This window comes from Triticum urartu, chromosome 5 (genome assembly GCF_003073215.2).
Source record: "Triticum urartu cultivar G1812 chromosome 5, Tu2.1, whole genome shotgun sequence".
NCBI classification, from domain to species: domain Eukaryota; kingdom Viridiplantae; phylum Streptophyta; class Magnoliopsida; order Poales; family Poaceae; genus Triticum; species Triticum urartu.
Genome location: NC_053026.1, coordinates 262025886 through 262052827, shown reverse-complemented (window position 1 = coordinate 262052827; position 26942 = coordinate 262025886).

Sequence of the window (26942 nt, the reverse complement as noted above, 5' to 3'; positions counted from 1 at the left end):
GGTGGCGATCCTTGCGCTCCCAGGTAGCTTCTCGGTCGAAATGATGAGACCACTTAACTTTGAGGAATTTGATCGACTTGTTGTGAATTTTGTGCTCAGTTTCTTCAAGAATGGAAACAGGATGCTCATGATAAGACAAGTCTTCATGGAGGTCAATCTCTTCAAAGTTGATAGTGCACTCAGGCGTCTTGAAGCACTTGCGAAGCTGTGACACGTGAAACACATCGTGCACATTTGAGACGGTGGAAGGGATCTAAAGTTTATAGGCGAGGTCACCTATTTTGCCAATGATCTTGAAAGGACCCATGTATCTTGGAGCAAGCTTCCCTTTGATACCGACGGAGATAGACATGGTCTTCGATCTCGAAAACCAAGGCACGGTGCTTGCTATCATAGAAACTCTTATGATGCGACTTTGAGATTTTCACGGATGACTTTACACATTTCTCCAGCTTCCGTGATCAAGTTGTTGCCAAGAAGTTGGCGTTCACCAGTCTCGGACCAGTTGAGAGGAGTACGTCACTTTCTGCCATATAGAATTTCAAATGGGGCCTTGCCCAAACTTGCTCGGTAGCTGTTGTTGTAGGAGAACTCGACATATGGGAGGCAATCTTCGCACTTCATACCAAAAGAGATGACACAAGCTCTGAGCATGTCATCAAGGATGTAACGCCCCGAGACCGATGTGCCAGGTGTCCTCCAGTTATTCGCTGTTGTTGCCTTGTCATTGCTTGCATGTCATGCATTGCATATCATGTCATCATGTGCATTTCATCTGCATACATGTTTGTCTCATGCATCCGAGCACTTTCCCCGTTGTCCGTTTTGCAATCCGGCGCTCCTATGTCACCCGGTGTCCCTTTCTACCTCTTTTCGTGTGCGGGTGTTAAACATTTCCGGATTGGACCGAGACTTGTCATGCGGCCTTGGTTTACTACCGGTAGACCGTCTGTCAAGTTTTGTGCCATTTGGACTTCGTTTGATACTCCAATGGTTAACCGAGGGACTAAAAAGACCTCGTGTGTGTTGCAGCCCAACACCTTTCCAAATTGGCCCAAAACCCACCTAAGACCTCTCCATCATCTCAGTCATTCGATCACGATCGCGTGGCCGCAAACCGCACCTCATTTGGACTCTCCTAGCTCCCTCTACCTATAAATATGTGCTCCCCTCCGAAATTTTCGCGCAGTCTAGCCCTAGTCTTCTTCATCCTCGCGCCACCGGGCACGTCCGCGCCGAGTCGGACATGTCCGCCGGCCGCCGCCACGTCGCCCGACCAATCCCCCGCCGCCACCTCAGCGCCGCCGGCGCCCTCCACCACTCCTGCGGCGCCACTTCGCACCGCCCTGACCTCCCTGCACCTCCCAGCCGCGCAGCCCGCCCAGGCCCGGGGCAAGCCCGTGGGGCCATCTCCGCCGCCGCCCGATCCCGTGACTGCCGGCCCGTGCCGCCTTGGCTTCTCCCACTTCGGTCGCCGCGCCACCGCGACTGCCCCACCGGCGACCGCGCCTGGGACCGCCGCCTCCTCCGACGGCCTTCTCCATCGCCGGCGCCGCCATCCGCCGCCGCCGACGGCAGCTCGGCCTCGCCCCGGCGCCCCTCCGCCGCTTCGAGCTTCTCCGGTGTAACACCCCGGATGTAACTTTCCCTATTTGTACTCCAACTCTTGCCGTTTCCGGTGTTAAGTTATATTTATTTCCTCGGGTTCAGGTTTTGTCTCCGTGTGTTGTTGTCGTTGTCATGCATCTCATATCATGTCATCATGCGCATTGCATTTGCATACGTGTTCATCTCATGCATTCAAGCATTTTCCCCGTTGTCCGTTTTGCATTCCGGCGCTTCGTTCTCCTCCGGTGGTCATTTCTAACTTTCTTTCGTGTGTGGGGATTAAACATTTCCGGATTGGACCAAGACTTGCCAAGCGGCCTTGGTTTACTACCGGTAGACCGCCTGTCAAGTTTCGTACCATTTGGACTTCGTTTGATACTCCAACGGTTAACCGAGGGACCGAAAAGGCCTCATGTGTGTTGCAGCCCAACACCCCTTCAATTTGGCCCAAAACCCACCAAACTCTGCTCCATGTCCTAGAGCGTTCGATCATGATCGCGTGGCCGAAAACCGCACCTCATTTGGACTCTCCTAGCTCCCTCTATGCCTATTTAAACACCCCCCTTTCCAAATCCCGGGTCTCCCCTCGTCCCTAACCCTAATCCTCAGATCCGCGCCGGCCGGACACGTCCGCCCCAGCCGGACGCGTCCGCCGCCGCCCTGCCACGTGGGCGTGCGCCCACATCCCCGCCGCCAGGCCCGGGAGGCCCGTGGCCGGCCCCCGAGGCCCACGCCGCCGCCCGGCTCCCTCATCCGCCGCCCGCGCCCGACCTCCTCCTCCGACGCCGGCAAGGCTCCGCCACTAGAGCCGCCCCTCTCCGGCAGCCCCTCCGCGCCCGGCCGCCGCGAGCCCGCCGCGCCCCGCCGCCCGCGCCTCGCCACCGCCATCGCCGGTCGCCGCCGGACCTCGCCTCGCCGCCGCCCGCGGTCAACGGCGCCGGCAGCCGCGCCTCTTCCCCGCCCCGGCCGTCTTTTCCTCCTCCGGCGAGAAGCTCCGGCGAGCATCCGGTCAACCTCGTAGAACGTGCCCCGATCCAGATCTGCTACAGTAAACCCTAATTCGGGGTAGTTCTTTTCACTAAGTCCTCAGGATTTTTAGTTCATATGCCCATGTTCGCGGCCCCGTAACTGTGCATCCGTAGCTCCGATTCGGGCATATAGCATATCAAAATGTTCATCTCAGAGAGTACATCATTTTAATTTGAGCTCATATTGATGCCCGAAATGCTGTTAGAAGGAGGCTTCGTGAGTTAATTGTCAGATCTGCTAGTTCATCTTAGACTTTTGTCATTTTGCCATGATTGTTGTGTGCATGATATGCCTATGAGTCCTACATATGTTTTGTTAAGGATTTTTTCTTCTTTCCAGAGGTGCAACCCATGCATTTTTGTGATGTGTGTGGTGACTTGTGCAAGCTTGCAAAGTGAGGCACCCGGTAAATCTGTTTTCAGGGACTTAGTAGTTTTCACTAAGTCTGGGATTATTTAGTTCATGATGCCATATGTTCATGATGTTTCCTAGTGATCCGTGCCTCTTTTGAGGATGATAAGTAAAGGATTTTTGTTAATCTTGTTATGCTCTATCCATTCATGCCTTTGTTTGCAATTATGGAGCACCCTAGCCTGAGTCAATCGAGCTCTACTTTTGCTTCATGGTGAATCTGGGCAGATCGTCAACTTGTTTGCGATTTAGCCGATGTTACTGTAGTTGATCCGTGCATGCTATGCCAGTGTTCTTGCCATGTCTAGCTTGTATTTTGTGCCTTCTTTATGGGTGTATGCTTGTCTTGCCATGACTTGCAACGTAGTGAGTGCATCGAGCTCGTAAACATGCCTTCGTGAGTTATGTTTCAACAAGTCCCAGTTTTCACTAAGTCTGAAAACTGTTTATGTTTTTGCTATGTTCGTGTGCTTGTTAGTATATTTTGTGATCCCTTTTGGCTCAAGGTCACTTTGGGACTTTTGTTAAGCTTGTTGAGTATCTCCATGCCATGTCTTTCTTTGTCATGTTCAGGTCCTGTAGCATGTTGTTTTGTTGCCCCGAAGAGGGCTATATGATCTGAAATTCCAGACAAGTGTTAATTTCACTAAGTCTGAGATCTGTTTGCCATTTGCGTTTTTGCCATGCTTGATTGAACCTCGTAATGGATGAATTAGCCATGGCTCAGTGCAAGTCATTTGTTAAGCATCTTGAATGCTTCCCTGCCATGTATTTTGTTGCCATGTTTGGATGCTGTGGCATGTTCATTTCATTGCATTTAGATGCCTACTTGCTGTAAATCGCAGACCGTTGTCATTTTTGAGTCGCTTGCCATTTCCAAACCGTAACTCCGATTCCGGCGTTCTTTATATCGTTTTCAAGCGATTTCATCCCATCTTCCCAGTGGAATCCTTGGAATTCCTTGTTGAGGCTAGGTTCATGTTTTTCCTGTCATATCTTGCATTTTGCATCCCGCATCGCATCCCGCATAGCATATCATCTTTGCATCGTGTTGTTTGAGTTTGCACGTGGTTGATTGTGTCCTTGTTGCTTGTTTGTCTTGTTTTGGGTAGAGCCGGGAGACGAGTTCGCTAACGAGGAGCCCGTTGAGTTTGCTTTTGAGGATCTAGTCAACTCTGACAACTGTGCAGGCAAGATGATCATACCCTCGAAATCACTACTATCTTTGTTATGCTAGTTTGCTCGCTCTTTTTCTATGCCATTGCTACGATGCCTACCACTTGCTTGAAAGCCTCCTGAATTGCCATGTAAAACCTCTAACCCACCATTGTCCTAGCAAACCGTTGATTGGCTATGTTACCGCTTTCCTCAGCCCCTCTTATAGCGTTGCTAGTTGCAGGTGAAGATTGGAGGCCGTTCCTTATTGGAACATCTTTTATTTACTTGTTGGGATATCATTATATTTCCATGTTATCTTAATGCATCTATATACTTGGTAAAGGGTGGAAGGCTCGGCCTCTCGCCTAGTGTTTTGTTCCACTCTTGCCGCCCTAGTTTCCGTCATATCGGTGTTATGTTCCTGGATTTTGCGTTCCTTACGCGGTTGGGTTATAATGGGAACCCCTTGATATTTCGCCTTGATTAAAGCTTTTCCAGCAATGCCCAACATTGGTTTTACCATTCGCCACCTAGCCTTTTCTTTCCATTGGGTTCTGCAGACTCAAGGGTCATCTTATTTTAACCCCCCCGGGCCAGTGCTCCTCTGAGTGTTGGTCCACCTGTCAGCTACCGGTGGCCATCAGGGGCAACTCTGGGCTGGCCTACCCGTACCTAGGACAATCTGAGTGTGCCCTGAGAAAGAGATATGTGCAGCTCCTATCGGGATTTTTCGGCACATTCGAGCGGTGTTGTTGGTCTTGTTTTAACCTGTCGAAGTGTCTTGAGTTACCGAGATACCAAGTCTGATCGGAACGTCTTGGGAGGAGGTCTATTCCTTCGTTGACCGTGAGAGCTTGTCATGGGCTAAGTTGGGACTCCCCTGCAGGGATTGATCTTTCGAAAGCCGTGCCAGCGGTTATGGGCAGATGGGAATTTGTTAATGTCCGGTTGTAGATAACTTGAACCTTAATTAATTAAAATGAATCAACTGAGTGTGTTACCGTGATGGCCTCTTCTCGGCGGAGTCCAAGAGGTGGACACGGTGTTGGAGTAATGTTTGCGCAGGTTGCTCTCTAGTTTCTCGCTCGCGCTTTGCCTCCTCTTCTCGCTCTCCTTTGCGAATAAGTTAGCCACCATACTTGCTAGTCGCTTGCTGCAGTTCCACTCTTATTTTACCTTGCCTTACCTATAAGCTCAAATAGTCTTGATCGCGAGGGTGCGAGATTGCTGAGTCCCTGTGGCTCACAGAATACTATTACATCAGATGCAGGACCCGATGATTCCGCTCCAGGAGACGCGTATGAGCTCAAGTGGGAGTTCGGCGAAGACTCTCAACGATACTATGTTTCCTTTCCCGATGATCAGTAGTGGTGCCCAGTTGGGGGTGATTGGGACCGTGTCGCATGTTGGGTTCTCTTTTATTTTGGCGCCGTAGTCGGGCCATGATTGTTTGGATGATGTAATGTTATTTATGTTCTTGATTGACGTGGCAAGTGTAAGCCAACTATGTTATCTCCCCTTTTATTATTATATTACATGGGATGTTGTGAAGATTGCCTAACTTGCGACATATGCCTTCAATGCGATTATGTCTCTAAGTCATGCCTCGACACGTGGGAGCTATAGTCGCATCGAGGGTGTTACATCCGGCGACCCCGTCGCCCTCCGGCGAGCCCCGTTTGAGCCTGAGCTCCGGCCGCCGTCGTCGTCAACTCCGGTGAATAGGAGTTCCGCTGCCGCCTCGGGAAGCGTTGGTGAGAAAAGTTCTGGAATACCTGAGTTTAGTTTCGCCAACATCGAAAATCTCTTTTATGCAGTTGTTGGTGAGATAACCTCGACGCCACCCAGTACTGGGGCGGGAGTTCGGGAGTATTGCCATAACTCGTATAACGGATGCTTTTCAAAGGTTGAGGTAGACGATTTCTGAAGGTTTCTTGGTTATGTGTTGAAGGATGGATACAACTGGATGTAGGATTTGTTAGTTTTGGGTGAGATATTATGCTTCCCCTGTATCCCCAACACCTGATTGCATAACCGGAAAATTTCGGGAGTTTATAAGTGGTAATTCATGTAGCTCTTAGGATATCCTTCTGACAGATGTAAGATATGAAATTGGGGTTCGACATCTAGTGGTCCGCCTATCCACGGTCGGTTTTACAGTGGTTCGTTGTGTCTTAAAGAGTCCTTGGCTATGCCAACTCGGGGATGCTTCGTATGTCATGTGCACTGCCTTGTACATGATGGTGCTGTATGATCGAGCCCGTGTAGGCCCCACCACGAAAACTTCAGACGAAATCTCTATCATATGTTTGTTCCGGCTTATTCTGCAAGCCAATGCTTTGTCTTGTTTTGAGTTGTGGTAGTCGAGTTGCTTCGAAGTCAAATGTTGACTCCATACCTTCTCTAAACGGTGTTCTCATACTTCGATGTGAATACCAATCCTCATGATAATCGAGATTGTCATGTCAATCCTTTTCTACCGGCATGTTTTTCTCTTCAAGTGGTTCCGATCATTTCAACATCAATAAGATCGATTATCAGTTCTTCTCAATGGTGTTTGTTTCATCCGTCTCAAAGTTGAATTTGTTTTTCCCGCCCTCCCACCCTTGTTTCTTCTAGGACTCGATTTTTTTTATCGAGTATCCATCTTATTGATGTGAAGTCTCTCCATTGTTTTCCTTCAATGTTCTTATCCGGTGATTCTCATGAAGATTCTGATGGAGCTTCAAGTTATCATTATTCGTTCTTTTCTTCTCCGGTGGATTCAATTCATGCTTTATCGATCATATCTTTTTCTCATTTCAATGTTTTTCTTATGCCGGTGCACCTCATAATAATGCACATCTCGCTTTTCATTTGTTCCGAAGTGCTAAAGATATCTCAAGGCTCGTCTTGTCATTCGAGATCAGTTCAACCTATTTCGAGGTTGTTGTCTCATTCAAGCCTTTTAATTCAACCGGTGCAATCTCTCTTTTCAAATAATCATTTCAACGGTGTTCCTTTTGAGTGGGCCCTAACCCACAGGTCTTTTTCCAGGATCTTACCTGACTCTTCTCTTTTTCCTAGCGTTATTCTCAAATCTTGTAAAGTTTGACGTAAGAATGAATTGTCATCAGTCAAATGTCTTTCTCCAAGATCTTCCAAATTATTTTCATCGTTGGATAAACCTCTCCTCTTTTAATCATTCCGGAGTGTCTCAAAAATTCATGGTGATGTTTCTCGTCGTCATTATCAAATTTTGAAGACCGAAGAAGAGTTTTTCCTCCATATCTTATCTGTTCTCTCAAAGATTCGTGATTCTGGCTTGTTACCATCCTCTCATAATTCTCTTCGGTTGTGAGATTTCTTTTCACCTATCCGGAGCAATTCAGGAGTCTTTTCAGAGTTATTCTTCTCAGAGTTATTCATTCTCAGCTTTCAGCTCTCGTTCCCCAAATCTTACCGGTGCATCATTCAAATATTCTCTATTAAGTTCGTGATCTATTCGTCCTCTTGTATCTAAACTCTCTCATATATCTTCGTTCATTTGCTAATTCTTACCGGTGATTCACCCCTACTTCGTTCATTTTCAATTCTTACGGTGGTTCGTTCAAGATTCTCTTCCATGGTTATCATATTAATTCATTCGTTGTTCCAATCCTACCGGTGGTTTGGTGAAGACCTTCCCAAGTTGACGCTATATCTATCTTAATCCTTTCTACGAGAATAAGTAGTATGTCAAATCCGTTGATTGTCATCAATTTAATTGGTGAAGGTTAAGCATAATGTAATTCTTATTCTTGTTTCATCCATATGTTAATCTTTTCTTCCGGAGTTTGTTCACGATGATTAAATTCTTGGCTTTCAATAGCTCATCTTTCTTTTCTGGAGTTCCAAGCTCTCGCAATTATATCATCACAAAGATCCAGCAAAATCATCGCAAGGTGGCACCTTGTGTTTTCAACTTCTCTTTCCTTCCGTTTGATCATTCTTTTGTTTACCGGAGTTCTTCATGAAGGTTCTACATGATGGTTCATCAAGGATTTATATCCCTTCTCCAAGTGTTCATTGAGATTCTTTTCTAAGGAGCTCAAGCATTCTTCATCTTGCTATCCGGAGTGCAATTCTTTCTTACGTATCATTGGTGGTGGTATTATGTCATTCTTGATAATTTGAGTTCATGTTCCATGATTCACATGTTGTTAAGAATGAGATACTTTAAATCCATCAATCTCGTCATTGGAGTTATCTTGGGTTATTTTTCACCTAAAGCTTTCCTTTAAGGATTGTCGCTCTTATGGTGTTTATCAATGACCCAAGTTCTTCATCTATCCTCCCGGTGAAATAGCTTTCTCGTCTCCTTGTTCATACCAATCCAATTCTTTTTGCTGTGAGTGGCAGATTGTCACCTCATAATTTGAGATGTATTCCATAAGACCATATCAAGATTATCCTTTTCGTTGTTGATTTTCCAACAACTTTGTCTGACCCTTCTCCTAAGGATGCCTTCTCATGCTCAATTGTGGCACAAGTTGGCCTTTCCTTCCCCATTCTTTTATTTCAATTATCTATCTTTTATTTCTTCCTTCTGGAGGCATTGTGATGTTGCTCTCTTCAACCCATCTTCTTGTTTTGTCAGGATCACGTTCTTTTCGTGCATATCCATTTAACCAGAGTGTCATGTTTTGATTCAAATATCTTCTCATCTTGTCAAGTTCTTATTCAATTCCTTTTCTTTTCAACCGGAGTGCTGACCGAAGTTGTTCTTCATTGTTCCTCTTTTCCTAACGGAGTGTTTTCTACTTCGTTCATCTTCATTATATACTTTCTTTCTATTTTATCAACCTCGCAAGGTTCTTTGGTTTCACTCGTTTGTCAAAGAAGCAACGTAGTTTTACCTCTGCTCTTTCTCTTCCGTTTTTCCCTCCGGTGCCATTCTTGATCTCGGGACGAGATCCTCCCGTAGTGGTGGAGTGTTGTAACGCCCCGAGACTGATGTGCCAGGTGTCCTCCAGTTATTCGCTGTTGTTGCCTTGTCATTTCTTGTGTGTCATGCATTGCATATCATGTCATCATGTGCATTTCATCTGCATACATGTTCGTCTCATGCATCCGAGCACTTTCCCCGTTGTCCGTTTTGCAATCCGGCGCTCCTATGTCACCCGGTGTCCCTTTCTACCTCTTTTCGTGTGCGGGTGTTGAACATTTCCGTATTGGACCGGGACTTGTCATGCGGCCTTGGTTTACTACCGGTAGACCGTCTGTCAAGTTTCGTGCCATTTGGACTTCGTTTGATACTCCAATGGTTAACCGGGGGACCGAAAAGACCTCATGTGTGATGCAGCCCAACACATTTCCAATGTGTCCCAAAACCCACCTAAGACCTCTCCATCATCTTGGTCGTTCGATCACGATCGTGTGGCCACAAGCCGCACCTCATTTGGACTCTCCTAGCTCCCTCTACCTATAAATATGTGCTCCCCTCCGAAATTTTCGCGCAGTCTAGCCCTAGTCTTCTTCATCCTCGCGCCACCGGACAAGTCCGCGCCGAGTCGGACATGTCCGCCGGCCGCCGCCACGTCGCCCGACCAATCCCCCGCCGTCACCTCAGCGCCGCCGGCGCCCTCCACCACTCCCGCGGCGCCACTTGGCACCGCCCTGACCTCCCCGCGCCTCCCAGCCACGCGGCCCGCCCAGGCCCGGGGCAAGCCCGCGGGGCCCATCTCCGCCGCCGCCCGATCCCGCGACTGCCGCCCCGGGCCGCCTTGTCTTCTCCCACTCCGGTCGTCGTGCCACTGCGACTGCACCGCCGGCGACCGCGCCAGGGAGTGCCGCCTCCTCTGATGGCCTTCTCCATCACCGGCTGCCGCGCCGCCGCACGGATTCCTTGCCGGCGCCGCCATCTGCGGCCGCCGACGGCAGCCCGGCCTCGCCCCGGCAGCCCGGCCTCGCCCTGGCGCCCCTCTACCGCTTCGAGCTTCTCCGGCGACCCCGTCGCCCTCCGGCGAGCCCCGGTCGAGCCCGAGCTCCGGCCGCCGTCGTCGTCAACTCGGGTGAACAGGAGTTCCACCGCCGCCTCAGGAAGCGTGCCCTGGATCTAGATCTGGAGTTTTCCCGGGGTTGACTTTTATCCCCCGAAACCCTAATTTTTGGCAATTTTCATCATGTCATAACTCTGCACTCGTAGCTCCGATTCGTGCGTGTAGCATATCAAAATGTTCGCCTCGACGAGTACATAATTTCATCTCATTGCATCATTTTCATTTGAGCTCATCTTGATGCCCGAAATGCTGTTGGAAGAGGGCTATGGTAGTATTTTGTCAGATCTGTTTCAGCAAATGGCATTTTGTCATTTTTTCCATGATTAATGTGTGCATGCTATGACCCTGAGCTCTACATGTGTTTTGTTATATGCCATGCCATCTTTACAGGGGTGTATGCCATGTATTTTTGTGATATTTGTGGTGACTAGCACAAGTTTGCAAAGTAGCATAATCGGTAATGCTGATTTCAGGAACTTAGAATTTCACCAAGTCCTTGTTCTGTTTTTGTCGTTATGCCATATGTTCATGTTGTTTCCTATTTACCCGTGACTCTTTTGAGGATGATCAGTAAGGGTGTTTTGTGAAAATTGTGGTGCTCTAGCCATCCATGTATTTGTTTGCATTTATGGAGCAACCTAGCTTGAGTCAATCGAGCTCTACTTTTGCTATATCGTGAATCCTGGCAGATTGTTGACTTGTTAGCGATTTTGCCGAGGATGTTGCTATTGGTACGTGCATGCTATGTTGTTGTTCTTGCCATGTCTAGCATCTATGCCATGTCTTGTTGATGGGTGTATGCTTAGATTGTCATGCCATACTCTGTAGTGGGTGCATCGAGCCCGTAAACATGCCTACTCGTTAATTGATTTGCATGCTCCAGTTTTTCACTAAGTCTGAGATCTGTTTATGTTTTTGCCATGTTCACATGCTTGCAATTGTATTTTCTGATCCCTTTTGGCTCAATGTCACTAAGGGACTTTTGTTAAGTGCTTTGAGTAGCTTCATGCCATGCCTTGCTTTGCCATGTTAAGTTCCTGTATCATGTAGTTTGCATGCTCTAAAGTGTGCTTCCTGATGATAAATTCCAGGCTTGTGTTAATTTCACTAAGTCTGAAACCTGTTATCATTTGCTCTTTTGCCATGCTTGTTTGAGCTTGCTATTGAGTGAATTAGCCGTAGCTCAGTGTTCATCTTTTTTCAAGCATCATGAGTGGATCCCTGCCATGTATTTTGTTGTCATGTTTGAGTGCTTTAGCATATTTAACTTGGTGCATTTAGTTGGTCACTTGCTGATTATCACAGACCGGTGCCATATTTGTTTTGCTTCCCATTTCCAAACCGTGCATCCGATTCCGGTGATCTTTATATCGATTTCAACCGAAATCACCTCACCTTTCCAGTGGCATACTGGGATTTCCAATTTGAGGACAGGTTCAATCATTCCTTTGCAAATCATGCATATGCATCGCATACCGCATCCCGCATATCATACCTTGTTCAGGTGTTGGTTGTTTACTATGTTTTGCGCTTCTTTCTGGTGTTGCTTCGTCGGGTTGGTTCTAACATCGCATTTGTGAGGACCCGTTCTACTACGTCCGTTTGTCTTCTTCATGGACTCGTTCTTCTTCCTTGCGGGATTTCAGGCAAGATGACCATTCCCTCGAAATCACTTCTATCTTTGCTTGCTAGTTGCTCGCTCTTTTTCTATGCCTATGCTGCGATACCTACCACTTGCTTATCATGCCTCCCATATTGTTAAGCCAAGCCTCTAACCCACCTTGTCCTAGCAAACCATTGTTTGGCTATGTTACCGCTTTGCTCAGCCCCTCTTATAGCGTTGTTAGTTGCAGGTGAAGATTGAAGTTTGTTCCTTGTTGGAACATGGAGATGTTGTTCCTAGATGGAACATGTTTACTTGTTGGGATATCACAATATCTCTTATCTAATTAATGCATCTATATACTTGGTAAAGGGTGGAAGGCTCGGCCTTATGCCTGGTGTTTTGTTCCACTCTTGCCGCCCTAGTTTCCGTCATATCGTTGTTATGTTCCCGGATTTTGCGTTCCTTACGCGGCTGGGTTATAATGGGAACCCCTTGACAGTTCGCCTTGACTAAAACTCTTCCAGTAAGGCCCAACATTAGTTTTACCATTTGCCACCTAGCCTTTTCTTTCCCTTGGGTAGGCCTGCCCAAGGGTCATCTTTATTTTAAACCCCCGGGCCAGTGCTCCTCTGAGTGTTGGTCCAACCTGTCAGCTGTCGGTGGCCACCAGGGGCAACTCTAGGCTGGCCTACCGGAACCTTGGACAATCCGGTGTGCCCTGAGAAAGAGATATATGCAGCTCCTATCGGGATTTGTCGGCACATTCGGGTAGCTTTGCTGGACTTGTTTTACCATTGTCAAGGATGTCTTGTAACCGAGATTCCGAGTCTGATCGGGTCTTCCCGCTAGAAGGAATATCCTTTGTTGACCGTGAGAGCATGTGATGGGCTAAGTTGGGACACCCCTGCAGGGTTATGAACTTTCGAAAGCCGTGCCCGCGGTTATGGGCAAATGGGAATTTCTTAATGTCCGGTTGTAGAAAACCTGAAGTTGACCTTAATTAAAATACATCAACCGCGTGTGTAACCATGATGGTCTCTTTCCGGCGGAGTCCGGGAAGTGAACACGGTGTTGGAGTTATGCTTGACGTAGGTTGTTTTAGGATCACTTCTTGATCATAGTTTCTCGACCGTGCTTTTGCCTTCTCTTCTCGCTCTCATTTGCGTATGTTAGCCACCAAATATGCTAGTCGATTGCTGCAGCTCCACCTCATACCTTTTACCCTTCCTATAAGCTTAAATAGTCTTGATCGCGAGGGTGTGAGATTGCTGAGTCCCCGTGACTCATAGGTACTTCCAAAACCAGTTTGCAGGTGCCGATGATACCGTGCAGGTGACGCAACCCAGCTCAGGAGGAGCTCGTTGAAGATCTTGTCCTTTGTGTTGTTTTGTTTCCGTTGATCAGTAGTGGAGCCCAGTTGGGGTCGATCGGGGATCTGTGTAGCATTTGGGGTAGTCTTCTTTTATTTTGGTTCCATAGCCGGACCTTGATTGTATTTGGACAATGTAATGCTTTATTCATGTAATTGTGTGAAGTGGTGATTGCAAGCCAACTATGTATCTCCTTCCCTTATGTATTACATGGGTTGTGTGAAGATTACCTTGCTTGTGACATTGCTTTCAATGTGGTTATGCCTCTAAGTCGTGCTTCAACACGTGGGAGATATAGCCGCATCGAGGGCGTTATAGAGGATTTGGTTGAATCTCTTGACTTGGCCACTCGTTTGAGGATGAAAGGCCATGCCAAAACGAATGTTGGTGCCCATGGCCCTCTGGAAAGAGTCCCAAAACTTCAAAGTGAAAATGCTTCCATGGTCTGAAGAGATCAATTGTGGAATTCCGTGCAATGAGACAATTCTGGAGGTGTATAGCTGTGCCAACTGAGCTGCCGTGATAGATTCTTTGATTGGAAGGAAATGAGCCACTTTTGTAAGCTTGTCAATGACAATGAAGATTGCTTCATTCCCACGCTTAGACTTGGGAAAGCCAGTGACAAAGTCCATTTCGACATGATCAAACTTCCATTCTGGGATAGCAAGTGGTTGGAGGAGGCCCGTTGTTCGTTGATGTTCTGCTTTCACCCTTTGACAGACATCACATTCATTCACGAATTGAGCAATCCCTCGCTTCATTTGAGTCCACCAATACGATTTCTTGAGGTCATGGTACATCTTTGAACTGCCCAGGTGGATGGAAGAAGAGAGTTGTGCGCTTTATTCTCTATGACCTTCCTTAGATCACCTTTAGGAACCACAAACCGGTCCTCGAAGAATAAGGTGTCCTTGTCATCAATGCGATAGCACTTGTATTTGGGCAGGCCCTTGGCAATACCATGTTTCACCTTCTTCACCATGGTATCAAGGAGTTGTGCCTCACGAATTTGATCTTCCAAAGTTGGAGTGACTTGAAGGTTGTCAAGAAAACCTTGAGGAACAACTTGGAGGTTGAGCTTGCGGAAAGCTTCACAAAGATTAGGTCGGAATGGCTTGAGAATTAAGCTGTTGCAATATGCCTTTCTGCTCAAAGCATCTGCAATCACATTACACTGGTACATCGACGTCCTAAACAAATGGTTTAAAACCCCTTTCCGCGACGGCATTTGGAACCATCACCAAGTGAGTGTGTGCGATAAGGTGTCCTTCCCACACGACCCAGAAATCGTCGGGGATAGGCCCTCCTGGGACCCAGGCTGGGGCCGTGTGCGATCAGGCGAGGCATCAAAACCAATCATTTCCGTAGGTATGTACATCCCACACGGTGAATCCCAGAAATCATTTCCGAGGGTATGAACATCCTACACGGTGAATCCCAGAAATCATTCCCGTAGGTAAGTACATACCACACGGTGAATTCCAGAAATCATTTCCGTAGGTATGTACATCCCACACGGTGAATCCCAGAAAATCATTTCTGTAGGTATGTACATCCAACACAGTTCTTTGTGTGGAAACGTTTGTGCAAGGTGGCCTTACACAAACAGTTCGCTGGCGGAAGCCGTGTGTGATTGTTAGTTGATCGAACATGCCTACTTTCTAGTAACAGTGCAGGTTATTTGAGTTCATCATCCATGGTGATGTCTGAGTAACCATTTGCAATAGAAAACCCTAATAAGCACGGTAATTAGCCTATTATTGATAATCCATGTACTAATCAAACTGATATTTCTTATAAAACATGCCAGATATTTCATATCCATATAAAAGCAAACATGATTTCATAATCGAATTACATCAGATAGCTTCAGCACTCAGTTATGCCATTACACAATAGCACCAAGTTTCACATGCAGCATGAAAAACGTTTGTAAAGTAGCATCATACACGGTAAATAGACAGATGAATCTCATCTGGGAAACTGCAGAAGCGGAAGGCAAATATTGAGCCTTGAGTGATGTTGAATGTCCTTGCAACTTTAGGCCAGTGGCTATGGATAATTGCCGACCCAACCTTCGTCCTCTTCAGCAAGACTTCAATATTGTACCATGGGTGTTGAATGAAGAACTTCCTCGCCTTTTGACCATGTAGGTGGTTTGAGAGGTAATCATCGGTGAACTACTTTGAAAAGTACTAAAAACAAAGCTATGCATAAATCGCTGTTGTAAACATTGAAATGGCGCAAGGGGTAAAAACAAGGTAAAAGAGTTGGTACCATCCTATAGTTGACTAATGTCTTCTTCATTGTGCAAACAAAGATATTACTGATATTCATGGACATCTCATTTCCCCATGTGCAAAATGGGTTGAATAGTGGGTCTAAGCCTCTGAAAGCAGGACCTACATGTGCAAGAACAAATTGTAAGAAACCTAAATATTAGAATGATTCCTGCAACTGCACAAAATGTGCTATTAGCCAAAGGAACCTGCTTGAACAAACCTCGATGGTAAACCGTAGTGTCTCCCATTGTTTCCCTGCAACACACATAAGGAAGATCTTGATCAGGTTAACTGAGAGTTGCCATACTATCAGTAGAATATGTATTGAGTACAACCAAATTCGATTGGTGTCACATGCATAATAATACAAAATTGTACCATAGCAAATGAAAATCGAATTGGAGAACTGAACCAAACAGTTAAATGGACAACAGACCAAATGAACCCAAATAGTTAACTGAGCACGATATTGCAGAATAGAAACATGTACTAGAAGATAAGACAGTTAACAGAACAAAGAATGCTTGAGAACAGTACTATGAAATGTAGTAATTGTTGGACCAAAGTGTTAACTAAACATTACATTTCAGAGGACCAAACTTTTAATTGAACATCAGATTGCATATTAACATTACAGAGGACAAATCACAAGAAGGCACTGGCGGTGGCCTCGAGAAAACATCACCAACTGTATTTTAAAGTAGATAACCGCGCGACGGTGTCGGCGGTGGCCTCGAAGACGAGGTGCTCCTCCAAGATCTGGCGGTCGACACGCAAGTCAGCCATAGCGACTTCATTCGTGCGTGCGGCCGCATGCTACTCAGCTCAATGTTATACTGTGTGTGAAATGGTTGTGGGCGGCGCTTAATAGGAGGAGGGGGGCAGTGATTTCAGTGGAAAGCGTCGCTCAGTCAGTGGGGACATGTGGGACGGGAAAAGAGGAGGATGGTGTGGGTGGGGTGTGGATTACTTGACCATATTGACAAGGCCACGCAACAAGAAGAAGGGTCGGCGGTGAGGAGGCCGCGCAGCAAGAAGAAGGGTTGCCGGCGAGGAGGCGGCGCTGCAAGAAGAAGGGTCGCTGGCGAGGAGGCGGCGCTACAAGAAGAAGGGTAGCCGGCCAGGAGGCGGCGCTGCAAGAAGAAGGGTCGCCGGTGAGGAGGCTGAGCTGCCCGTAAGCAGAAGTGAAGGTTTGAACTTGGAAAGCAAGGAGGAACAGTGGAAATGTGGCTTTTGGTAGGAGGGAGGGGGCGGGGAGATAGATATTTCCGCTGTGGCAAAAAAATTTCGCTCGGTGCCACGAGAAACTGGCGCACAAGTGTGGTTCAAGCGTGGGCGGTGGACTGTAGACGACGAAGCTTCCTGCGTAAGCCAGGAAAAGATGGTGCGCCAAGATATTTTATATCACATCCCACACGATTCTTTCTAGTAAACTATTTGTGGTATACCTGATTTTTTCATTATGTTTTGAAAGACAAAATGATGTTACAGAGGGAAAGGATGGTGTTGAATTGCTAGAACATTTACTTACAGTGAACATGCAACTAGTACATGAGTGTCGTGTTTAAATTTGGAATTATTCCGGGTTCGTTTGGCATTTTTCTGCATTAAATGATTTTTTGGGCATTTAATGTGCATAATTCAAATTTGAACTACAAGCACATGCTCCAATGCACCAAAGTTTGCTGAAAAATCACATGTGTGTCTTTGGGTGAATTTATAGGTCCCATGCAAGAAATGGGAATAAAATTCAAACATCTGGGTGTCGTGGATCAGCCGGAATGATTGAGAAACTTGGTTTTTTAATTCCTGTAAATCCAAAACACGGCTGAAAATCATGAAACCTGGCATGGTGTCCTGACATGGCACCAACATGCTGCAGTAATTTTTTTGGCCGAATTGGGACAAGCTTTGGTGTAAGCTTCTTGCAAAGTGGAGCTTCCCTCAAGAAGGCTCATGGTTCCTGGAGGGAACGTGTCACCTCCGTGTGCGAAACGACATACGTACACTGCCTTCTCCCGCCTTAATTTTTTTACACAAGCAGATTAGACCAAATAGAAGTATCGTGCTAAATTTTGGAATTATTTCGTGTTCGTTTGGCCTTTTTATAAATTTATTGAGTTTCTGCACATTTAATGTGTATAATTCAAATTTGAACTACAAGCACGTGCTCCAGTGCACCAAAGTTGTTTGAAAAAGCACATGTGTATCCTTGGGTGAATTTCTAGGTCCAATGCAAGAGATGGGAGTGAAATTCAAACATCTGGGCGTCGTGGCTCGGCCGGAATGATTGAGAAACTTGGTTTTTAATTTTTGTAATTCCAAAACACGCCTGAAAATCATGAAGCTTGGCATGGTCTCATGACATGGCACCAACATGTTGCGGTAATTTTTTTGGCCGAATTGGGACAAGCTTTGGTGTAGGCTTCTTGCAAACCGGAGCTTCCCTCAATAAGGCTCGTAGTTCCAAGAGGGAACGTGTCACCTCCTTGTGCGAAACGACATACGTACACTCCCTTCTCCCGCCTTAATTTTTTTACACAGGCAGATTAGACCAAATGGAAGTACCGTGCTAAATTTTGGAATTATTCCAAGCTCGTTTCGCCTTTTTTATACATTAATTGAGTTTCTGGGCATTTAATGAGCATAATTCAAATTTGAACTACAAGCACAAGCTCCAGTGCACCAAAATTGTTTGAAAAATTGCATGTGTGGCCTGGGGTGAATTTCTAGGTCCCATGCAAGAGATTGGAGTGAAATTCAAACATCTGGGCATCATGGCTTGGCCGGAAAGATTGAGGAACTTGGTTTTCTAATTCCTGTAATTCCAAAATACGCCTGAAAATCATGAAACTTGGCATGGTGTCATGACATGGCACCAACATGCTCGGTAATTTTTTTGCCCGAATTGGGACAAGCTTTGGTGTAAGCTTCTTGCAAACCGAAGCTTCCCTCAAGAAGGCTCGTGGTTCTGAGCGGGAACATGTCACCTCGTTGTGCAAAACGACATACGTACACTGCCTTCTCCTGCCTTAATTTTTTTGCACAGCCAGATTAGACCAAATAGAAGTGTCGTGCTAAATTTTGGAATTATTCCGGGTTCATTTGGCCTTTTTTATACATCAATTGAGTTTTGGGGCATTTAATGTGCATAATACAAATTTTAACTACAAGCACATGTTCCAGTGCACCAAAGTTGTTTGAAAAATCACATGGGTGTCCTTGGGTGAATTTCTAGGTCCCATCCAAGAGATGGGAGTGAAATTCAAACATCTGGGCTTCGTGGCTCGGCCGGAAAGATTGAGAAACTTGGTTTTTTAATTCCTTTAATTCCAAAACACGCCAGAAAATAATGAAACTTGGCATGGTCTCATGACATGGAACCAACATGCTATGGTAACTTTTCTGTCCGATTTGCGAAGGCGCACACATTAACAATGAACAAAGTCATTTTGGAACAAGTGCTGTCACGTTACAAATCGTAAATGCAACTATTATTGAAACCATGGGCGTTCGACTTACCAATTACGTGTGGCCATGCGTCCCATTTTTTATTGGCTAGGAGGTGCCATGCGGGGTAGCTATTTGAGTACGAGAGGCGTACGATTAGACCCTTGCGCGTGCTCATTAGGAGGAGAGACCTTTTGACCGCTACTCGCCGTGCACCTCCCTCCCAACGTCTCCATTAATGGCGCTCGAGCACCTGTTCTACGGCGTGGCTATATGTCTCACTGAAAAGAAAGTCTGAAAAGAAAGTTTTGCACGGATCTGAAAAGAAAGTTTTTCACAGATCTTGATGTAAGATCCGACGGACCTATATAGCATCGACTGTGATTATATCAAGCATGATGAATATAAGGACGATGACATTGGATAGTAATTGTCTTACATACTTGTAAACATAATTAAAAAAAGCCACATGCGGCAAGGCCCGATATACACAAGGGGAAAAAAAGAAGGAAGCCACAGCAGGAACTAGTCTCCATGGCGGTCGGCGACGAGCTCTTTCTTGTCCTCAAGATGCTGGTTGAGAGCATCCACGGATTCCTCCACCAGCCTTCTGCGCTCGATGGGCAACATGGCATTCTCGTCCATAAGTTTCTCGATGATGACGTCGGTCCTCTTCAACAAGGCAGTGGTCTGCTCCTGCTGCTCCGCACTTCCAACGATCTTCGCCCTAAGCAGGTCATGCTCGGCCCGGAGCTTCGCATTGCTCTCATTTAGTTGCCGGATGACATCGGTAGACTATTCAAACGAGGCTTGCAGGTCATCCTACAAGCTCGCCCACCTGGAGATTTGATCCATCTGTCTAAGGACGAGGGCACGCATGCGCCTGTAAGAGTCCTCGCCTGCCCGCGAGGCAATTTCCTAGGCCGACACGGCGTGGGAAGACATCTCTGCTGCATTCGCAACACGGCGGGACATCTCTTCTGCTTCCGCGGCGCGGCCGGACCAGTCTGCTGCATCGACGGTGCGGCGGGTCCTCCGTGCTGCTTCGGCCGCGCGGCGGGACCTCTATAGAGAGATCATAGTTTCGGTCCAATAATAGAGAGGACCTTTGAAACTCGGACGGTCACACGGACAGCCCTTCGGGAGGCACTCTCGAACTAAGACCGAAACTACGATCTCTCTATAGAGTTGCACACATACGGTGTCATCTATCCGGCAGGGCTTCACCGTCTAGAACTAGTTCCTTCCGGAACCCAGACAGCCTTTTGGCTCTACGAAACTATTTCACTGGGAGGGACAGAGAGAGCCAGATCATGCATGTGAAGGAAATATGCCCTAGAGGCAATAATAAAATTATTATTTATTCCCTTATATCATGATAAATGTTTATTATTCATGCTAGAATTGTATTAACCGGAAACATAATACATGTGTGAATACATAGACAAACTTAGTGTCACTAGTATGCCTCTACTTGACTAGCTCGTTAATCAAAGATGGTTATGTTTCCTAACCATGAACAAGGTGTTGTTATTTGATTAACGAGGTCACATCATTAGTTGAATGATCTGATTGACATGACCCATTTCATTAGCTTAGCACCCGATCGTTTAGTATGTTGCTATTGCTTTCTTCATGACTTATACATGTTCCTATGACTATGAGATTATGCAACTCCCGTTTACTGGAGGAACACTTTGTGTGCTACCAAACGTCACAACGTTACTGGGTGATTATATAGGAGCTCTACAGGTGTCTCCAAAGGTAGATGTTGGGTTGGCGTATTTCGAGAATAGGATTTGTCACTCCGATTGTCGGAGAGGTATCTCTGGGCCCTCTCGGTAATGCACATCACATAAGCCTTGCAAGCATTGCAACTAATGAGTTAGTTGCAAGATGATGTATTACGGAACGAGTAAAGAGACTTGCCGGTAACGAGATTGAACTAGGTATTGGATACCGACGATCGAATCTCGGGCAAGTAACATACCGATGACAAAGGGAACAACGTATGTTGTTATGCGGTCTGGCCGATAAAGATCTTCGTAGAATATGTAGGAGCCAATATGGGCATCCAGGTCCCGCTATTGGTTATTGACCGGAGACGCGTCTCGGTCATGTCTACATTGTTCTCGAACCGTAGGGTCCACACGCTTAACGTTACGATGACAGTTATTATGAGTTTATGCATTTTGATGTACCGAAGTTAGTTCGGAGTCCCGGATGTGATCACGGACATGACGAGGAGTCTCGAAATGGTCGAGACATAAAGATTGATATATTGGAAGCCTATGTTTGGATATCGGAAGTGTTCCGGGTGAAATCGGGATTTTACCGGAGTACCGGGAGGTTACCGGAACCCCCCGGGAGCTATATGGGCCTTAGTGGGCTTTAGTGGAAAGGAGAAAGGGGCAGCCCAAGGTGGCCGCGCGCCTCCCCCCTCCCCTAGTCCTATTAGGACTAGGAGAGGTGGCCGGCCCCCCTCTCTCTCTTCCCCCCCCTCGAGGAATCCTATTCCAACTAGGATTGGGGGGGAATCCTACTCCCAGAGGGAGTAGGACTTCTTTGGCGCGCCCTCCTTGGCCGGCCGCCCCCTCCCCCTTGGCTCCTTTATATACGGAGGCAGGGGGGAACCCTAGGACACACAAGTTGATCCTTGAGATCGTTCCTTAGCCGTGTGCGGTGCCCCCTGCCACCATATTCCACCTCGATCATATTGTAGCGGTGCTTAGGCGAAGCCCTGTGACAGTAGAACATCAAGATCGTCACCACGCCGTCGTGCTGACGGAACTCCTCCCCGACGCTTTGCTGGATCGGAGCCCGGGGATCGTCATCGAGCTGTACGTGTGCTAAGAACTCGAAGGTGCCGGAGCAACGGTGCTTGGATCGATCGGATCGGGAAGACGTACGACTACTTCCTCTACGTTGCGTCAACGCTTCCGCAGTTGGTCTGCGTAGGTACGTAGACAACACTCTCCCCTCTTGTTGCTGTGCATCACCATGATCTTGCGTGTGCATAGGAATTTTTTTGAAATTACTGCGTTCCCCAACAGTGGCATCCGAGCCTAGGTTTTATATGTTGATGTTATATGCACGAGTAGAACACAAGTGAGTTGTGGGCGATATAAGTCATACTGCTTACCAGCATGTCATACTTTCGTTCGGCGGTACTGTTGGACGAAGCGGCCCGGACCGACATTACGCGTACGCTTACGCGAGACCGGTTCTCCCGACGTGCTCTACACATAGGTGGCTTGCGGGTGAGAGTTTCTCCAACTTTAGTTGAACCAAGTGTGGCTACGCCCGGTCCTTGCGAAGGTTAAAACAGCACCAACTTGACAAACTATCGTTGTGGTTTTGATGCGTAGGTGAGATTGGTTCTTACTTAAGCCCGTAGCAGCCACGTAAAACTTGCAACAACAAAGTAGAGGACGTCTAACTTGTTTTTGCAGGGCATGTTGTGATGTGATATGGTCAAATCGTGATGAGATATAAGTTGTTGTATGAGATGATCATGTTTTGTTAAAGTTATCGGCAACTGGCAAAAGCCTTATGGTTGTCTCTTTATTGCATAAGATGCAAGCGCCAAATAATTGCTTTACTTTATCGCTATGCGATAGCAATAGTTGCAAGAGCAATAGTTGGCGAGACGACCGTGTGACGACACATTGATATAGATCAAGATGATGGAGATCATGGTGTCATGCCGGTGACGATAGAGATCATGACAGTACTTTGGAGATGGAGATCAAAGGCGCAAGATGATGATGGCCATATCATGTCACATATTTTGATTGCATATGATGTTTATCTTTTATACATCTTATTTTGCTTAGTTTGACGGTAGCATTTTAAGATGATCTCTCAGTAATTATCAAGAAGTGTTCTCCCTGAGTATGCACCGTTGCGAAAGTTCTTCGTGCTGAGACACCACGTGATGATCGGGTGTGATAGGCTCTACGTTCAAATACAACGGGTGCAAAACAGTTGCACACGCGGAATACTCAGGTTATACTTGACGAGCCAAGCATATACAGATATGGCCTCGGAACATGGAGATCGAAAGGTTGAGCGTGAATCATATAGTAGATATGATCAACATAGTGATGTTCACCAATGAAACTACTCCATCTCACGTGATGATCGGACATGGTTTAGTTGATTTGGATCACGTGATCACTTAGAAGATTAGAGGGATGTCTATCTAAGTGGGAGTTCTTAAGTAATATGATTAATTGAACTTTAATTTATCATGAACTTAGTCCTGGTAGTATTAGCATATCTATGTTGTGGATCAATAGCTCGCATTGTTGCTTTCATGTGTTTATTTTGATATGTTCCTAGAGATAATTGTGTTGAAAGATGTTAGTAGCAAAGATGCGGATTGGATCCGTGATCTGAGGTTTATCCTCATTGTTGCACAGAAGAATTATGTCCCTAATGCACCGCTAGGTGACAGACCTATTGCAGGAGCAGATGCAGACGTTATGAAGGTTTGGCTAGCTCAATATGATGACTACTTGATAGTTTAAGTGCACCATGCTTAACAGCTTAGAATCGGGACTTCAAAGACGTTTTGAACATCATGGACCATATGAGATGTTCCAGGAGTTGAAGTTAATATTTCAAGAAAATACCCGAGTTGAGAGATATGAAGTCTCCAACAAGTTCTATAGCTAAAAGATGGAGGAGAATCGCTCAACTAGTGAGCATGTGCTCAGATTGTCTGGGTACTACAGTCGCTTGAATCAAAGTGGGAGTTAATCTTCCAGATAAGATAGTAATTGACAGAATTCTCTAGTCACCATCACCAAGTTAGTAGAACTTCGTGATGAAATATAATATGCAAGGGATAACGGAAACAACTCCCAAGCTCTTCGTGATGCTGAAATCAACGAAGGTAGAAATCAAGAAAAACATCAAGTGCTGATGGTTGACAAGATCACTAATTTCAAGAAAAGGGCAGAGGGAAGAAGGGGAACTTCAAGAAGGACAGCAAGCAAGTTGTTGCTCAAGTGAAGAAGCCCAAGTCTGGTCCTAAGCCTGAGACTAAGTGCTTCTACTGCAAAGGGACTGGTCACTGGAAGCGGAACTACCCCAAGTGATTGGCGGATAAGAAGGATGGCAAAGTGAACATAAGTATATTTGATATACATGTTATTGATGTGTACTTTACTAGTGTTTATAGCAAACCCTCAGTATTTGATACTAGTTCAGTTGCTAAGATTAGTAACTCGAAACGGGAGTTGCAGAATAAACAGAGACTAGTTAAGGGTGAAGTGACGATGTGTGTTGGAAGTGGTTCCAAGATTGATATGATCATCATCGCACACTCCCTATAATTTCGGGATTAGTGTTGAACCTAAATAAGTGTTATTTGGTGTTTACGTTGAGCATGAATATGATTTGATCATGTTTGTTGTAATACGGTTATTCATTTAAGTAAGAGAATAAATTGTTGTTCTGTTTACATGAATAAAACCTTATATGGTTACACACCCAATGAAAATAGTTCGTAGGATCTCGATCATAGTAATACACATAATCATAATATTGAAACCAAAAGATGCAAAGTTAATAATGATAGTGCAACTTATTTATGGCACTGCTGTTTAGGTCATATTGGTGTAAAGCGCATGAAGAAACTCCATGCTGATGGGCTTTTGGAATCACTTGATTATGAATCAGTTGATGCTTGCGAACCATGCCTCATGGGCAAGATGACTAAAACTCTGTTCTTCGGAACAATGGAGCGAGCACCAGATTTGTTGGAAATCATACATACTGATGTATGTGGTCCGGTGAATATTGAGGCTCGTGACAGGTATCATTATTTTCTGATCTTCACAGATGATTTGAGCAGATATGAGTATATCTACTTGATGAAACACAAGTCTGAAACATTTGAAAAGTTCAAAGAATTTCAGAGTGAAGTGGAGAATCATCGTAACAAGAAAATAAAAGTTTCTACGATATGATCGCAGAGGTAAAATATTTGAGTTACGAGTTTGGCCTTCAGTTAAAACAATGTGAAATAGTTTCACTACTCACGCCACCTGGAACACCACAATGTAATGGTGTGTCCGAACGTCATAACCGTACTTTATTAGATATGGTACGATCTATGATGTCTCTTACCGATCTACCACTATCGTTTTGGGGTTATGCATTAGAGACAGCTGCATTCACGTTAAATAGGGCACCATCTAAATCCGTTGAGACGACACCGTATGAACTATGGTTTGGCAAGAAACCCAAGCTGTCGTTTCTTAAAGTTTGAGGATGCAATGCTTATGTGAAAAAGTTTCAATCTGATAAGCTCAAACCCAAATCGGAGAAATGTGTCTTCATAGGATATCCAAAGGAAACTATTGGATACACCTTCTATCATAGATCCGAAGGCAAGACTTTTGTTGCTAAAATTCGGAAAACTTTCTAGAGAAGGAGTTTCTCTCGAAAGAAGTGAGTGGGAGGAAAGTAGAAAACTTGATAAGGTAATTGTACCTTCTCCCTTATTGGAAAGTAGTTCATCACAGAAATTTGTTCTTGTGACTACTACACCAATTAGTGAGTAAGCTAATGATGATGATCATGTAACTTCAAATCAAGTTACTACCGAATCTCGTAGGTAAACCAGAGTAAGATCCGCACCAGAGTGGTATGGTAATCCTGTTCTGGAAGTCATGTTACTAGACCATGACGAACTTGCGAACTATGAGGAAGCGATGATGAGCCCAGATTCCGCGAAATGGTTTGAGGCCATAAAATCTGAGATATGATCCATGTATGAGAACAAAGTATGGACTTTGATGGATTTGCCCGATGATCGGCAAGCCATAGAAAGTAAATGGATCTTCAAGAGGAAGACGGACGCTGATGGTAATGTTACTGTCTACAAAGCTCGACTTGTCACAAAAGGTTTTCGACAAGTTCAAGGGATTGACTACGATGAGACTTTCTCACCCGTAGCGATGCTTAAGTCTGTCCAACTCACGTTAGCAATTGACGCATTTTATGATTATGAAATTTGGCAGATGGATGTCAAAACTGCATTCCTGAATGGATTTCTGGAAGAAGAGTTGTATATGATGCAACCAGAAGGTTTTGTCGATCCAAAGGGAGCTAACAAAGTGTGCAAGCTCCAGCGATCCATTTATGGACTGGTGCAAGCCTCTCGGAGTTGGAATAAACGCTTTGATAGTGTGATCAAAGCATTTGGTTTTATACAACTTGAAGTGAAGCCTGTATTTACAAGAAAGTGAGTGGGAGCACTACAGCATTTCTGATAAGTATATGTGAATGACATATTTTTGATCGGAAATAAAGACTTCGGTGAAGCTGCTTACATATTGAGCTTCAAGATCTATAGAGATAGATCAAGACGCTTGATAAGTTTTTTCAATGAGTACATACCTTGACAAGATTTTGAAGTAGTTCAAAATGGAGCAGTCAAAGAAAGAGTTCTTGCCTGTATTACAAGATGTGAAGTTGAGTAAGACTCAAAGCCCGACCACGGCAGAAGATAGAAAGAGAATGAAAGTCAGTCCCTATGCCTTGGCCATAGGTTCTATAAAGTATGTCAAGCTGTATACCAGATCTATTGTATACCCTGCACTGATTTGGCAAGGGAGTACAATAGTGATCTAGGAGTAGATCACTGGATAGCGGTCAGAATTATCCTTAGTGAAATAAAGGATATGTTTCTCGATTATGGACGTGACAAAAAGGTTCGTCGTAAAGGGTTACGTCGATGCAAGTTTTTGACACTGATCCAGATGATTCTAAGTCTCAATCTGGATACATATTGGAAGTGGGAGCAATTAGCTAGAGTAGCTCCGTGCAGAGCATTGTAGACATAGAATTTTGCAAAATACATACGGATCTGAATTTGGCAGGCCCGTTGACTAAATTTCTCTCACAAGCAAAACATGATCACTCTTTGGGTGTTAATCACATAGCGATGTGAACTAGATTATCGAATCTAGTAAACCCTTTGGGTGTTAGTCAC